The 17,604-nt window shown below is 43.5% G+C and overlaps 1 protein-coding gene across 1 annotated transcript in view; it reads right to left on the reverse strand.

Annotated features, from left to right (window-relative positions):
* The window catches only part of LOC139368862 (zinc finger and BTB domain-containing protein 46-like), a 126,737-nt gene extending 110,150 nt beyond the window's left edge, over nt 1-16,587 (reverse strand). The window contains exon 1 of the mRNA XM_071108299.1: nt 16,358-16,587. The gene's annotated coding sequence lies outside the window, so the exon portion shown is untranslated. The remainder of the gene's footprint in view (nt 1-16,357) is intronic.
* Between the last annotated feature and the right edge of the window lie 1,017 nt (nt 16,588-17,604).

The raw sequence follows: 17,604 nt of genomic DNA on the forward strand, positions 1-17,604 counted from the left end.
TGGGCCATAGTCCAAAACACATGTCTTCAAGTGGCCATGGAGGTGCATATGTGGTGTGCAATATTGTTTTCCCTTCAACCTTGCAAAGGTCTCACAGAACTGTTGCAAGTGGCAATGAGCCTGTGATACATCTTGAGCTCCACTGTGATACATCTTGTACATAAGATGGTACAGGCTTTGGCAAAATGGGTCCAGCAATCATAATGGGCATCCTCCACAAGCCCCTTAAGAGCGAATAAGGAGTAAGCAAATGTGAAATATTTCAATTCTTGTGCATTGAAATTAGGAAAACCCTGATGAGATTTTAGGGAATATATTATGTCTGTAGGTGGAAAACCCTGATGAGATTTTAGGGAATATATTATGTCTGTAGGTGGAAAACCCTGATGAGATTTTAGGGAATATATTATGTCTGTAGGTGGAAAACCCTGATGAGATTTTAGGGAATATATTATGTCTGTAGGTGGAAAACCCTGATGAGATTTTAGGGAATATATTATGTCTGTAGGTGGAAAACCCTGATGAGATTTTAGGGAATATATTATGTCTGTAGGTGGAAAACCCTGATGAGATTTTAGGGAATATATTATGTCTGTAGGTGGAAAACCCTGATGAGATTTTAGGGAATATATTATGTCTGTAGGTGGAAAACCCTGATGAGATTTTAGGGAATATATTATGTCTGTAGGTGGAAAACCCTGATGAGATTTTAGCGAATATATTATGTCTGTAGGTGGAAAACCCTGATGAGATTTTAGCGAATATATTATGTCTGTAGGTGCTTTCAGTGCATCAATTTTAAGCTGAATATTTCTTAGTATTCCAGCACACCAATATTCTTCCAGATGGTAAAAGCGTATTTTGTTGTCCCCAGAAAAACTACAGCCATGTCTTTGGGCATGAAATATGTCTATTTAAATAGCTCAGAGAATCTGGCCTCAGGGTCAGTATTGTTTTCCTCTCTGCCTTGGTCTTCTTTGCCTGTGTCCATATACTCCCTTGCACTTTATGGAGGTATCTGCCTTGCGCTTTACTTGATAGTGACGCTAAATCTGTTTTTACAGCTAATCGTCAAGAAATAATATATGAGGCAGAGATATTCTATAGAACTACCGATACACAACGTCTTGGGGATCTGTGCACCTAGAGTCAGAGATGGTGGATAAATGAAGATGTTTTACTACTTAAAAATACTACTTAAGGAGTGTATCTCACATAGACACCAATTCGATAGCAGCTGTGTCCAGTCTACTTGTATATGAACCAAAAAAAATTGGCTAGTGAGTTGTCTTGCTTCATCTTCCATCTCTGCTGGAGCAAACAAATATAGTACGTACAGACATTGGGAGCGCCGCACTTGTACAGAGTTTGTTTTGACGTTATGCAACAATTCATGGTTGAATTGTATTTTACTGGCAGTCATTTTAACATCTATATTCTTGTAGCTAACAACGTAGTGAAAATAGTTACGGGCAACATTTATAACGGTACTCCAAGTCTGCAATACTTAAATGACTTAGTTAGTTAAATGACTAACTTACAGCCAATATAACTTTAGTCAATAAGTAACGTTGCTAGCTAACTGGTTAACAAACGTTAACAATCATGTTACATGAATTTTAGTTGTAGGAGTAAGAAATTGCACATTGCTGTTTTGACTAAAACAAGCTAATGTTATCTAGCTACCAAAGCATAGTTGGCTAACGTTAGCAACCCAGCAATGGTGGAAGAAAAGATAGCTTGGTAGGGAGGCTAGCTAACCAAGCCTAGTCAAATACAGCAAAAGAGACAAGAGGCTATTGATTGTTTATTTTTTTTCATTGACACGCAGGCCCGCGAGTAGTTTCTTCGTGAGAGGGAACGATCCATCACCAAACGAGGGCGTGGATTTCCAACAACTCATATCATGGCCAGGCTGAATCAGATGCCGGACTACAACACAGTGGCTGATATGAACGAAAGACTGATGACACAAGTAGCTCAACTATTTCAAAAACAACAGCAGCAGCTACAGCAGAGCACTTCTCCAGCATCTACACCTGAACAGGCATTCGTCGAGTAAGACGGAATGAGCTAACCGCAAATTCAATGTTTACTTATACAACTTCCATACTGTACAGTATGTAGGGAGAATGCACTCTATTAGGTGATGGGGGTATAAAGTACAGTATGTGGGGAGAATACACTGTATTAGGTGATGGGGGTATACTGTACAGTATGCGGGGAGAATACACTGTATTAGGTGATGGGGGTATACAGTACAGTATGTGGGGAGAATACACTGTATTAGGTGATGGGGGTATATAGTACAGTATGTGGGGAGAATACACTGTATTAGGTGATGGGGGTATATAGTACAGTATGTGGGGAGAATACACTGTATTAGGTGATGGGGGTATATAGTACAGTATGTGGGGAGAATACACTGTATTAGGTGATGGGGGTATATAGTACAGTATGTGGGGAGAATACACTGTATTAGGTGATGGGGGTATATAGTACAGTATGTGGGGAGAATACACTGTATTAGGTGATGGGGGTATATAGTACAGTATGTGGGGAGAATACACTGTATTAGGTGATGGGGGTATACAGTACAGTATGTGGGGAGAATACACTGTATTAGGTGATGGGGGTATATAGTACAGTATGTAGGGAGAATACACTGTATTAGGTGATGGGGGTATACAGTACAGTATGTGGGGAGAATACACTGTATTAGGTGATGGGGGTATACAGTACAGTATGTAGGGAGAATACACTATATTAGGTGATGGGGGTATATAGTACAGTATGTAGGGAGAATACACTGTATTAGGTGATGGGGGTATACTGTACAGTATGCGGGGAGAATACACTGTATTAGGTGATGGGGGTATATAGTACAGTATGTGGGGAGAATACACTGTATTAGGTGATGGGGGTATATAGTACAGTATGTGGGGAGAATACACTGTATTAGGTGATGGGGGTATATAGTACAGTATGTGGGGAGAATACACTGTATTAGGTGATGGGGGTATATAGTACAGTATGTGGGGAGAATACACTGTATTAGGTGATGGGGGTATATAGTACAGTATGTGGGGAGAATACACTGTATTAGGTGATGGGGGTATATAGTACAGTATGTGGGGAGAATACACTGTATTAGGTGATGGGGGTATACAGTACAGTATGTGGGGAGAATACACTGTATTAGGTGATGGGGGTATATAGTACAGTATGTAGGGAGAATACACTGTATTAGGTGATGGGGGTATACAGTACAGTATGTGGGGAGAATACACTGTATTAGGTGATGGGGGTATACAGTACAGTATGTAGGGAGAATACACTATATTAGGTGATGGGGGTATATAGTACAGTATGTAGGGAGAATACACTGTATTAGGTGATGGGGGTATACAGTACAGTATGTAGGGAGAATACACTATATTAGGTGATGGGGGTATACAGTACAGTATGTGGGGAGAATACACTGTATTAGGTGATGGGGGTATACAGTACAGTATGTAGGGAGAATACACTGTATTAGGTGATGGGGGTATACTGTACAGTATGCGGGGAGAATACACTGTATTAGGTGATGGGGGTATATAGTACAGTATGTAGGGAGAATACACTGTATTAGGTGATGGGGGTATACAGTACAGTATGTAGGGAGAATACACTGTATTAGGTGATGGGGGTATACAGTACAGTATGTAGGGAGAATACACTATATTAGGTGATGGGGGTATACAGTACAGTATGTGGGGAGAATACACTGTATTAGGTGATGGGGGTATACAGTACAGTATGTGGGGAGAATACACTGTATTAGGTGATGGGGGTATACAGTACAGTATGTGGAGAGAATACACTATATACACCACAGGAAGTTGATGGCACCTTAATTGGCCACCTACCTTTTATTTCATTTTATAATTTGACTTTTGTAAACTTGTGCTTCTTTTTTGACAAATAAAAGCACTTGGTTTGGTGACATAATTAGCACCCATTAGTGTAAGAGTGCGGGGGGGGGGGGACAATAAAGGGAGGGGGGCTGTTAGGGTCTCAGTCAGGATCTCTAGTCTCCACCGAGTGTTGTTGACTGGCATGGAAGTGGCTAGAGTCTTCAGAGTTGTAAGGATCATTAGGAGTCTGACATGGCATGGAAGTGGCTAGAGTCTTCAGAGTTGTAAGGATCATTAGGAGTCTGACATGGCATGGAAGTGGCTAGAGTCTTCAGAGTTGTAAGGATCATTAGGAGTCTGAAATGGCATGGAAGTGGCTAGAGTCTTCAGAGTTGTAAGGATCATTAGGAGTCTGAAATGGCATGGAAGTGGCTAGAGTCTTCAGAGTTGTAAGGATCATTAGGAGTCTGAAATGGCATGGAAGTGGCTAGAGTCTTCAGAGTTGTAAGGATCATTAGGAGTCTGACATGGCATGGAAGTGGCTAGAGTCTTCAGAGTTGTAAGGATCATTAGGAGTCTGAAATGGCATGGAAGTGGCTAGAGTCTTCAGAGTTGTAAGGATCATTAGGAGTCTGAAATGGCATGGAAGTGGCTAGAGTCTTCAGAGTTGTAAGGATCATTAGGATATTAAGGTTGTTGGTACAGTGATAAGAAGTGAAAAAAGGAAGGCACAATGATAATGAGAGAGAGAAAGAGAGAGAGAGAGAAAGAGAGAGAGAGAGAGAGAGAGAAAGAAAGAAAGAACAGGATCAATGAAAAATAATAGAACTGACCCACTGGGCACACACTGGTTGAATACACATTGTTTCCACACCATTTCAATGAAATTATGTTGAACCAACGTGGGATAGACGTTGAATTGACGTCTGTGCTCAGTGGGGATGAATGTCGCTAACTAACACACTTCATTCATACAGCTCCAGCAAAACTAAACCCCAGTAACAATGACACTTCTGTCTGTGTGCCGCTGAGCAGAGTTCTGTAGACGCCCAGGGGTCACTAGAAAGAGGATGTGGAAACTAGTCACTTCTGTTATAGGTGGGCCACACCTGGTTCTGTTTCCTAGGAGACAACGGGAGGAGTAGTGTAGATGTACACATCTCATAGTGTAGATGATGCATGTTTTAAAAAATTATGACATTTTTTTTCTTTCTTGTCTAAAATGTAATGTCTCAGGGCAGGTGTGGAAGACGAATGTTTGGCTGTTTGACAGAAGGGTTGTATGACTGTATCCACTATTTGGTTACTTGGCGATGGTTGCGAGAAAGGGAGCAAGGGAAAGGGAACGAGGGAAGAGTAAAAATGAAAAAGGGAGTAGGGGAAGCAACAGGAGGCACCTGGCCCACTCACAGGAATGGGGGAGGTGGAGGAGGAGAGGAGAGGGGGAGATATAGGGGGAGGGATGGAGGAGTTGGGGAGGATAGGAGAAGTAGCTGGAAAGAGAGGAGGAGGTGGAGCTGCAGGGAATGTGAAGAAGGAAAAGAGGGGGAGGTATAAAGGAAGAGAGAGTGAGGAGGAGGAAGATTAGGAAGAGGAGAAGCTACAGAGAGGAGGAGGTAGAGGTGCAAAGATCATTTGGGTGGGTAGTCTTAGCTTGTCACTGAAAACACAAATCACACAAAATATAAATAACCATCTAATACACCAATGTTGTTTCAATCTGCTTCCCACTGATGTGCATCTAACTCAGAGATGAACTTTGGTGGGGGTGGGGGCCACGTAAAATCTGATCTCATCATGAGGGGCCGTAGTTGTGCCGTCACCGCCGCCAACCTACTGAAAAGCGGCTGATTCACAATCAAATTTTGAAATTGCACGTTGTGTAGCCTACTATTTTAACTCACAGCAGTTAAGTTCAGACCCCAACTTTGTTTGGGGGTGGGGGAATGGATTCGAGGGCCTTCGGGGGCCGCGGAGCTGAAGGGCCGCCAGTTACCCATCCCTGATCTAACTGATATTCCACAAATACCAATATCCAGATTTCCATCTATGAATATTTCATATCCTGATGGCACCTTTTAATGCACTACTAATTAACAAATCCAAGTTGATCTGGCTTAATTCAAATCAGGCCAATTAGAAAAGTGTCTACGGTACATGTTAATGGGTGCTGAGTGGAATATGGTGTGTTGAGCAGCAGGTAGAGAATGTTAAACAGGCCCTGTTAACAGCACTTCAGCCCTTCCTCCTGAACTCCACTGTTGCTGAACACACCTCTCCATGGTCACCTAATCCAGGACAGCATGCCAAACCTTTAGAAACATAACACGAGGACAGCTACGTCCATTACTGATGACAGATTGCTCTATGCTAGCTTCATGAAGTACAGTACCAAGGTCAGGGGTTAGAGACTCAACTAACTGTGCACAGAATCTAAAGAAGTTTAGGAGATACGGAAAAAGTACGATTTTGACATGGATTCTTTATGATAAAGGGAGAAGAATTAGGGAATGTGGCATAGGAGGTGGACGAAAATGATCAATAAAGATTTAATGGGTTGTCTTACTGTTTTCTGCCAGAGGTTCCAGCTAGATACAACAAGGCTTCAGTCATAATGGGATTCCTCAAGGTCTTTGATAAAGAAGCAGAGCGTAGGCCTGTGCCGTATTACAAGGAGAATTCTGTCTGTATTTTCTTCTTCAGTCAGATACAATGTGGTTGGAATAAAAGGTGTTGGGAAAGAATTTGTGTGGTGTTGAAGGAGAGAGGAGAGGCGTTTTGTCCGACTCTTTCCATCTTCCCTTTGTGTGTTTTTCTACGGGTGAGTTTAGATTGAGACAGACTGCACTGACACAGACAGACTAAACTATGCCGGGTAGAAGAAACCTTGACAGAACGCAGAGAGTTAGAGTGCTTGTGGCGTAGACGTCTGTTTCATCAATGTTGTCTCTCCCTTTATCTATTTATCTCTCTGTTTGTCTCATTCTACCTCTCTCTGTGTCTATCGCTCTCCCTCCCTCCCTCCCTCCCTCCCTCCCTCCCTCCCTCTCCCTCTCTCTCTTCCTTTTGCTCTTTCTCTCTCCAGCTCCCTTTCTCTCCATCTCTCTCTCTCTCCCCCCCTCTCTCTCGCTCTCCCCTCTCTCTCGCTCTCCCCCCTCTCTCACTCTTGCTCTCTCTCAATCTCTCCCTCTCTCTCTCTCTCTCTCTCTCTCTCTCTCTCTCTCTCTCCCTCACACACTTACTGTGTCTCTCACCGAAGCTTTGATATGAAAATACCTCTCTTCCCAGACCTTGATTGCTAAGTGATGGTTTCTATGGATGGATTTGCTCACAGGCCATCACTTTCTCGTCAAAGACTCATACTACTCTAGACAGGATGAAGTACAAGCAACAACAAACACACTTACACATTACAGTGTATGTACTTACATTGATTATACAATATGCATTCATGTGTTTGGACTTTCCACCTTGTAAATGTTTTCCATAACAATTGTTTTACCATATGCCATATCTGTGTGCTAGATGTTTGTCGGTTACTGAATTTGTTACAAATAATGTATTGAAACATATTCTAAAGGAATGCCCACTGTAAAGCCCTAAGGCACAGCTTGGGGGGATGGAGGAAGCTGATTGGATGATTTCTCTCCGTTGTTTTTGATTAGCTTGTCTGCTAACATACTGCTCTCCACTTATTGCTGTGAGGACGGATCTGGAACTACAGTGTGTGTGTATCAGGGGTGCTTTGCATGTTAACAGTATTTACGTGTTGTCTTGTGAATGAGACTGGGAGAGTCAGGACTCCTGAAAAAACACACCAGGCCTGAGCTCACAGAGCCATTCTGCCGGGAAGCAGAAGAAGAAGCACACACACACACAGTTGGGCACTCCTTTCAGGTGCATTTTTGTCCACCTGTCCCCCCCAGGTCTACACACACATAAACACAAGACATATTAAAAGACCACCTGCTGAACAGCCAGGTAAAGCAGAGCAGAGTTGGGGGAGGGTTAAACCCACTAAGCTGGGGGGGTGAGCGTGTCCAAAAGGAACTGGGAACTACAGCTGTCACACACATATATACACCTGGCCCCCTCACCCATTATCACACAAACCTACCCCACCCCCATCTAAACACACAGCCCCGGGAAAGGAGGAGCCCCTGCATTCAGCTGTCTGCACAATGAGCTAAAGCTGATGGGAACATGGTGTATTCAGACAGGGAAGGTTAGAAAGAAGCAAACAGCCATGACACTAATCAAACGTAAGAATGCAAATATTAACATAAAGAGAGAGTTGTCAGTGTCTCACAGAGACCTGATGTGTAAAATGAGATGTGTACATGGCATTCTAGCGAGTGTACATTACTCATTTTGGAGTGTGTTAGCCAAACCGGTGTTCTCATTAACAAGTGTGCTCCTGAAGGGATCAGGGCTGGAAAACTGCTAGAGAGAGAGAGAGAGAGAGGCGAAAGAGAGAGTGAGAGAGGGAGAGGGAGAGAGAGAGAAAAAGAGAGAGAGAGAGAGAAAAGGAGAGAGAGGGAGAGGGAGAGAGAGAGGGAGAGAGAGAGAGAGAGAAAGAAAGAGGGAGAGAGGGAGAGAGAGAGAGAGGGGGGAGAGAGAGATGGAGAAAGGGGGGAGAGAGAGAGGGAGAGAGAGAGAGGGAGAGAGAGAGAGAGAGAGAGAGGGGGGGGGAGGGAGAGTGAGAGAGAGAGAGAGAGAGAGAGAGAGAGTGGGGAGGGAGAGAAATAGAGAGAGAGAGAGAGAGAGAGAGAGAGAGAGGGGGGAGAGAGAGAGGGAGAGAGGGAGAGAGAGAGAGAGAGAGAGAGACAGAGAGAGAGAGAGAGTGAGAGAGAGAGAGAGAGAGAGAGAGAGAGAGAGAGAGAGAGAGAGACAGAGAGAGAGAGAGAGAGAGAGAGAGAGAGAGAGAGAGAGAGAGAGAGAGAGAGAGACAGAGAGAGAGAGAGAGAGAGAGAGAGAGAAGAGAGAGAGAGAGAGAGAATGTGTTTCTTTCAATGACTTATGCAGTGGTAGTTTAGAACAAAGCAACACAGAGAGAGGAACACACATACAGACACACAAAGTGCTGTGTAAATGAGGGAGCAGTTTACAGTAGGTCCCCTGTGTTTTAGCAGCTAAAGCCTTCTAACCTGCTACCACACAGTTCAGCCCACAGCCTGGGACTAAAACCTTCTAACCTGCTACCACACAGTTCAGCCCACAGCCTGGGACTAAAACCTTCTAACCTGCTACCACACAGTTCATCCCACAGCCTGGGACTAAAACCTTCTAACCTGCTACCACACAGTTCATCCCACAGCCTGGGACTAAAATCTTCTAACCTGCTACCACACAGTTCATCCCACAGCCTGGGACTAAAACTTTCTAACCTGCTACCACACAGTTCAGCCCACAGCCTGGGACTAAAACCTTCTAACCTGCTACCACACAGTTCATCCCACAGCCTGGGACTAAAACCTTCTAACCTGCTACCACACAGTTCAGCCCACAGTCTGGGACTAAAACCTTCTACCACACAGCTCAGCCCACAGCCTGGGACTAAAACCTTCTAACCTGCCACCACACAGTTCAGCCCACAGCCTGGGACTAAAACCTTCTAACCTGCTACCACACAGTTCAGCCCACAGCCTGGGACTAAAACCTTCTAACCTGCTACCACACAGTTCAGCCCACAGCCTGGGACTAAAACCTTCTAACCTTCTACCACACAGTTCAGCCCACAGCCTGGGACTAAAACCTTCTAACCTGCTACCACACAGGTCAGCCCACAGCCTGGGACTAAAACCTTCTACCACACAGTTCAGCCCACAGCCTGGGACTAAAACCTTCTACCACACAGTTCAGCCCACAGCCTGGGACTAAAACCTTCTAACCTGCCACCACACAGTTCAGCCCACAGCCTGGGACTAAAACCTTCTAACCTGCCACCACACAGTTCAGCCCACAGCCTGGGACTAAAACCTTCTAACCTGCTACCACACAGTTCAGCCCACAGCCTGGGACTAAAACCTTCTAACCTGCTACCACACAGTTCAGCCCACAGCCTGGGACTAAAACCTTCTAACCTGCTACCACACAGTTCAGCCCACAGCCTGGGACTAAAACCTTCTAACCTGCTACCACACAGGTCAGCCCACAGCCTGGGACTAAAACCTTCTACCACACAGTTCAGCCCACAGCCTGGGACTAAAACCTTCTACCACACAGTTCAGCCCACAGCCTGGGACTAAAACCTTCTACCACACAGTTCAGCCCACAGCCTGGGACTAAAACCTTCTACCACACAGTTCAGCCCACAGCCTGGGACTAAAACCTTCTAACCTTCTACCACACAGTTCAGCCCACAGCCTGGGACTAAAACCTTCTAACCTTCTACCACACAGTTCAGCCCACAGCCTGGGACTAAAACCTTCTAACCTGCTACCACACAGTTCAGCCCACAGCCTGGGACTAAAACCTTCTAACCTGCTACCACACAGTTCAGCCCACAGCCTGGGACTAAAACCTTCTAACCTGCTACCACACAGTTCAGCCCACAGCCTGGGACTAAAACCTTCTACCACACAGTTCAGCCCACTGCCTGGGACTAAAACCTTCTAACCTGCTACCACACAGTTCAGCCCACAGCCTGGGACTAAAACCTTCTACCACACAGTTCAGCCCACACCCTGGGACTAAAACCTTCTAACCTGCTACCACACAGTTCAGCCCACAGCCTGGGACTAAAACCTTCTAACCTGCTACCACACAGTTCAGCCCACAGCCTGGGACTAAAACCTTCTAACCTGCTACCACACAGTTCAGCCCACAGCCTGGGACTAAAACCTTCTAACCTGCTACCACACAGTTCAGCCCACAGCCTGGGACTAAAACCTTCTAACCTGCTACCACACAGTTCAGCCCACAGCCTGGGACTAAAACCTTCTAACCTGCTACCACACAGTTCAGCCCACAGCCTGGGACTAAAACCTTCTACCACACAGTTCAGCCCACTGCCTGGGACTAAAGCCATGAGCACAAAGCACTCCACCCCCACACACACACACACCCAGACACACAGTCAGGCACACACACACTGAGCAGAGCTGTGTAGTGTCAGCCTGAAACCCCACTTCCTCCTCAGCCTCCCCCACTTACAGAGCTTTCGGGAAGTATTCAGACCCCTTACATTTTCCCACATTTTGTTACATTACAGCCTTATTCTAAAATGGACTAAAAAATATATGTCCTACATACAATACCACATAATGACAAAGCGAAAACAGGTTTTTAGAAATGTTTGCACATTAATTAAAATAAAAAAAACTGAAATACCTTATTTACATAAGTGCTATGTAAATTAGTTACATAAGTGCTTTGCTATGAAACTCAAAATTGAGCTCAGGTGAATCCTGTTTCCATTGATCATCCTTGAGATGTTTCTACAACTTGATTGGAGTCCACCTGTGGTAAACTCAATTGATTGGACATGATTTGGAAAGGCACACACCTGTCTATATAAGGTCCCACTGTTGACAGTGCATGTCAGAGCAAAATTCAAGCCATCTCGCTTTCCTTCTTCCAAACTCTCCTCTCGCTTTCCCTCTAACCTCTTCCAAACTCTCCTCTCTCTTTCCCTCTAACCTCTTCCAAACTCTCCTCTCGCTTTCCCTCTAACCTCTTCCAAACTCTCCTCTCTCTTTCCCTCTAACCTCTTCCAAACTCTCCTATCGGTGCAAATGTTCAGATTAACAACCACCCTCAATAAACATCTCGCTGTCTATTTAACACTTGATGCTCCTGCTCCCTCTTACTTTCAACACACACACACACACACACACACACACACACACACACACACACACACACACACACACACACACACACACACACACACACACACACACACACACACACACACACACACACACACACACACACACACACTCCCCCATCCTCCAGCCCAGTGTTGACATAACACAGCCACACCTGGGGGGAAGTGAGCAGAGTAGCCAGAGAAGGGGGCCGCCCAGACTCTCCCTATATTGCTTGGCTGGAGCTGGAGCTAGGTCAGATACTGTATATACAGGTCTGGCAATTCACCTCATAACATCTAGAAGCTTCCAAACACAAACAGATCCAAGCATCAGCTGTTGAGACGATTATCATTGAAAAAAGTACTAGTGGCGATTGGTTAAGCTGAGTCACTAGATGTTTTGAAAACAAGTTGATAATATGAATATAATGTAATTGTCTTGGCACAGTTGGTACACATATGGCAGAAATGTTGATTCTTAGTCTTACACTTGGATTGGCAAACGGTTTTCTCACGTCAATAGATCAGTACCCGAACCCCCAACCAGGTAAAAAACATGTCATGTCTTTATTGTGATGTGTCCTCACGTCAACAGATCAGTACCCGAACCCCCAACCAGGTAAAAAACATGTCATGTCTTTATTGTGATGTGTCCTCACGTCAACAGATCAGTACCCGAACCCCCAACCAGGTAAAAAACATGTCATGTCTTTATTGTGATGTGTCCTCACGTCAACAGATCAGTACCCGAACCCCCAACCAGGTAAAAAACATGTCATGTCTTTATTGTGATGTGTCCTCACGTCAACAGATCAGTACCCGAACCCCCAACCAGGTAAAAAACATGTCATGTCTTTATTGTGATGTGTCCTCACGTCAACAGATCAGTACCCGAACCCCCAACCAGGTAAAAAACATGTCATGTCTTTATTGTGATGTGTCCTCACGTCAACAGATCAGTACCCGAACCCCCAACCAGGTAAAAAACATGTCATGTCTTTATTGTGATGTGTCCTCACGTCAACAGATCAGTACCCGAACCCCCAACCAGGTAAAAAACATGTCATGTCTTTATTGTGATGTGTCCTCACGTCAACAGATCAGTACCCGAACCCCCAACCAGGTAAAAAACATGTCATGTCTTTATTGTGATGTGTCCTCACGTCAACAGATCAGTACCCGAACCCCCAACCAGGTAAAAAACATGTCATGTCTTTATTGTGATGTGTCCTCAAGTCAACAGATCAGTACCCGAACCCCCAACCAGGTAAAAAACATGTCATGTCTTTATTGTGATGTGTCCTCACGTCAACAGATCAGTACCCGAACCCCCAACCAGGTAAAAAACATGTCATGTCTTTATTGTGATGTGTCCTCACGTCAGATGTATTTATTTTTGTTCATGATGACATCAGGGCATTCATGAAATACGTCATATTCTGGTGGTTTTCTGGTTGAAATTACATCCCATTACCAGATTACAACCAGGCCCCTAAAATACACCTGACAATGTCACAAAAGACGTTTAAAGAATTATACGGCTACTGTCGTTTTAGCCACATAATTAAATAGAACAATCAAATCAAATGTTATTTGTCAAATGCGCCGAACACAACAGGGGTACAGTGAAATGCTTACTTACAAGTCTTTAACCAACAATGCAGTTTTAAGAAACATATAACAATATAATGAATATTATGTTAATTGTTAGTAATTCATTAACAGTCATTAAATAAATACACATACTGTATAGCTGCATAATTGAAGACTTCAGCAGGCTTATCAAATTAGGCTCAGCCTCTCCTTATTAGCTTACACCTTGGCAGATATTCACCCAGGTGAAGACGTCACTGTTAACGAGGGTTCCGTACTAGCTGCCATGCTTGACACCTCCCAAATTAGGAACCAGTCCAGGTTTCCATTGGCTACTTTAACAATTTAATCTTGGCCTTGTTTTTCTTTCCTCTCTCTCTCTCTGACCATCTCTCCATTTTACCCAATTGTGTTGACTAATAAAGGAACCTGCCTATGACAGGCTATTGTTTTAACTTATACTGTGATAGAAATGTAATTAAAATAGTCTGACACAAGTGTGTTTAATATATATATATATATATATATATATATATATATATATTAGATTTTTCATATATTACTTTCCCCCCATCTTTGTGACCAATATGTTAATATGTTAATATAATTGTTTATTTAGTAGGTATAACCACCATGGTTGATGCAAAACAAAGCAACATACAGATTGTGTGGTTTTGAATTCTTTAGAACTTTAATTGAATAGCATTTATAATGTTTTTTTTTGTTGAATCTTTATTTAACTAGGCAAGTCAGTTAAGAACAAATTCTTATTTACAATGACGGCCTACACCGGCCAAACCCTGAAGACGCTGTGCCGCTGCATGGGACTCCCAATTACGGCAGCTATGATACAGCCGAATCGAACCAGGGTGTCTGTAGTGACGCCTCAAGCACTGAGAGGCAGTGCCTTAGACCGCTGCGCCACTCGGGAGCATGTATAGGTTTTTAACGCATGTATAGGTTTTTAACGCATGTATAGGTTTTTAACGCATGTATAGGTTTTTAACGCATGTATAGGTCTAAATGCTTAGGCTATAAATGAAAGTTATTAGGTCTATAAAATATGATCAGAATCTCGGAATAATAAAACACTGATGCATATTTAGGTTTAGGAGGTCAAATGTAAGTCTAGGAGGAAACCAAATACAAGTGTGATTTTGCAATTAAATGTTAGAACTAACGGGGAGTTAAATGATCGAAATACAAAAGGTTAGGGGAAAACATATTAGCGGACTGTTGTGGGAAAGGTGTAGCATAGGACATCAGACATCGATAGATTTGATCAGACAGACGATTTGCGCGACTTCATTGTTGACATCGCACCTGGCGCACGGTGCGCCGAGACATTGTGTTGTTGTCGGCGCATGAATAAAGTGGTGTTGTTCCCCTTTCATTTTCTGAGCACGGTAGAAAATGGAGGAAGACGGAACTGACCACTCTGAGGGGGCAGACACAGACCGACAGAGACACACACACAATAACCGAGAGACGGGCAAAGCATATTAGCAGAACGGTTTGGCATTTCAGCTTCATTCAGCACCAAATGAAAACACTTGACGCCACACTTTCAACTCAACTCAAGAAGCGCCTGCGGACGGATCAGATTAATATTGCATATCGCTACAACATTGCCCAAAAACCATTGAGTCTGAAACCTGAACTCTCCCTCTCTTGTCTGGTAGCCTACTCTGGGGTTGGGTGTTGACGCAGCAGAAATTTCCAGCTGGAGAAATCCCCCTTTCAGAGGTTAACCGAGGGAAGGAGAAGGGGTGGGGGGTTTAAGCCCTTGCCTGCCAAACTGCCAGCATTTCATTTTAAAGGCTCAGGGCAGTCAAAAACGTGATTTGCTAAGTTGTATATATATTTCCACACTATGAGGTTGCAATAATACTGTGAACTTATCAAAAATAATGATAACGCCTTTTAGTGTAAGCCGTTTGAAAAGACCACCTGACATGTCAGCCTGTGTTGGTGGGATGGAGTTTTGGCCTGCCTGGTGACATCACCAAGCAGTAAAAGTTAATAGACCAATAACAAAGAGTGTTTCAAACCAATCTGCCAATAGCAAATTTTCAGGTTACATATCCCTCCCATTAACCTCAATTAGGGCCCTCAATCAGCCTACTTCCAGACAGTCCTAGCAAAATTCGTGCTTGAGAAATTGCTCTTAGCTAAGAAGCTAATTTTTTATAGATTTTTTAAATAAATAAATATAAAATAAAAGTAGGTTACTGAATTGTTACCCAGAAATGATTTGATATTGCGATAAAAATGGTTGCATTGAGCCTTTAAATACCCCGACAGACCGCATAGAACGATATACAGCCAAGGCATCACGGTCAGTGACAGCTCACTGCGTGACAATCCCGCAAAGACCTAGAATATTGGGGTCAAAACGTTGACAGTTAACTCAACATTCGCGGGTTAGCAAATACAGTCAGGGAAAGACGGGTTCCTTTACAGCGGAAACAAATAGCCTATGGTTAGAGCGTTTTATTCTGCAAATACATGTGCCTTTAGCCTATATCGTGTTTTCCCAATCTCATGCAAGTGCACAATTATCCTACATTAGCAAATGACTGCATATCATAATAACAAAAACAAGAAACATACACGCAAGTAGACATCTGGTTTGTCAGTTAGCTCGGCAACATGAAACAGGTAGGCGGACTACTTTTAGCATGATGCTTAAATGCATCGCACCGAAGAACTGTCAAAATACACTTGTGCGGTCCGTGACATGATACCACCACACCGACAACCACCCGTTATTAACCGTAAAACCACGATACACCGCTTCAACTTGTCACATGCATTCAGAAGAGTTACATTGTTCAATGGTTATAACGTGTGCGCAAGCACGCTCTCTATCTGAACGTAAAACTATTATGAAAATGACATTGTTGTAAAATGAAGCACATAGCCTGAACCTTGTGACAGCGTCTCCGTATAAAATCAGCCGCTTTTAAAATACATACATTGACACTAGGCAATTGAATAGAAACGGAAGGGCTGATGAAGGAAAAGCAATGAAAGAGCATGGCAGACATACCTGTTAACCCATGGGGTCTGGGATAGACGCGGTGTCGATTCTTTGGAGTCCAATCCGATGTGACAGCGTGAGAGATAAAGAAAGGGGAATGCTCAGAAGAACATAGTATTATCTTCTTTCATCACCTACGCTTTTTGTGTCTCTTTACGTGTTATTCCCCTGTTTTCTCCCCCTCTCTCCCTGTCTCAGCCAGCCTTTTTTCTCTCTCTTTCACTCCCCTGCTTTTCCGTGTTTTGGTATCAGGAACCAGCCTCCCCCTCTGTGTCTGTCTGTCTCTCTCTCTCCCTCTCTCTTTCGCTCTCTTTCTCCAGGGCGCTCTCTCCCTCGCACTGTCCCCCCGTATCTCCCTGTCTTTGGGCAGACTCAGGAAATGAGGCAACATGAACGCACACGCCGTTCCATCAGCGACCAACCCCCAGACACTCTCTATCTGACAGCTCAAAGAAATATTAGTGTCATTATTGCAATTGAGTAGCACGATGTGAAATCCTAAAATAAATACACATGTCGGGTATTTGTCTGCGTGTGCAGTGTGTCATGAAAACAATATCATGAAGTGTTAAACATTCTTATTCTTATGCTGAACTGGGTTGTCTTATGGACAAGACAACCAATTGAAATTGAATTGTGTGTAAGGTGTAAAGTGCCGTGCTATAATATACCTAACATGTATTGTTCCAGCTATATCTTCAGCATATCATATGATTTTCTGAAAGAAAGAAATATATACTGCTACAAAGGAGTGTATGTTTCATCTGAATTGACACCATCTTATGGTAATACAGTTTAGGAAGGACGTTTCCTATTTAAAAATAACGTCTCAGTGTAGCTACTAGCCTACACAGAGAAGTATGCACTTGTCTATACATTTATGCATGACACTGGGGTCCTGAACATGAGTGCATCTGCTGTGGGTGTTGTTGGTGAGAACAGAAGACAAGCTTTGTCCACCGTGTAGTTTGAATGAAAGGCAAGGACCAAGCTACACCCTCTTGTGGTAAAACAGGCAAACTATCCATCAATCAGACAGAAGGTAAATGAATACTGACATTCACATGTTGGACAACCCTTCAAAACAAAATGCTTTTTTTTTCATTGTTTCATCCATCTTTCAGACAATGACATTCCAGTAAAATCACTGAAATAATATCATAGTTATTAATAAGGACTAACACATTAATAACACCACCATTGACATCATGTCAATTGGAGATGATATACTGTTATAAATTCAATGTCTGTCTCAA

This window comes from Oncorhynchus clarkii, chromosome 16, assembly GCF_045791955.1.
Source record: "Oncorhynchus clarkii lewisi isolate Uvic-CL-2024 chromosome 16, UVic_Ocla_1.0, whole genome shotgun sequence".
NCBI lineage: Eukaryota > Metazoa > Chordata > Actinopteri > Salmoniformes > Salmonidae > Oncorhynchus > Oncorhynchus clarkii.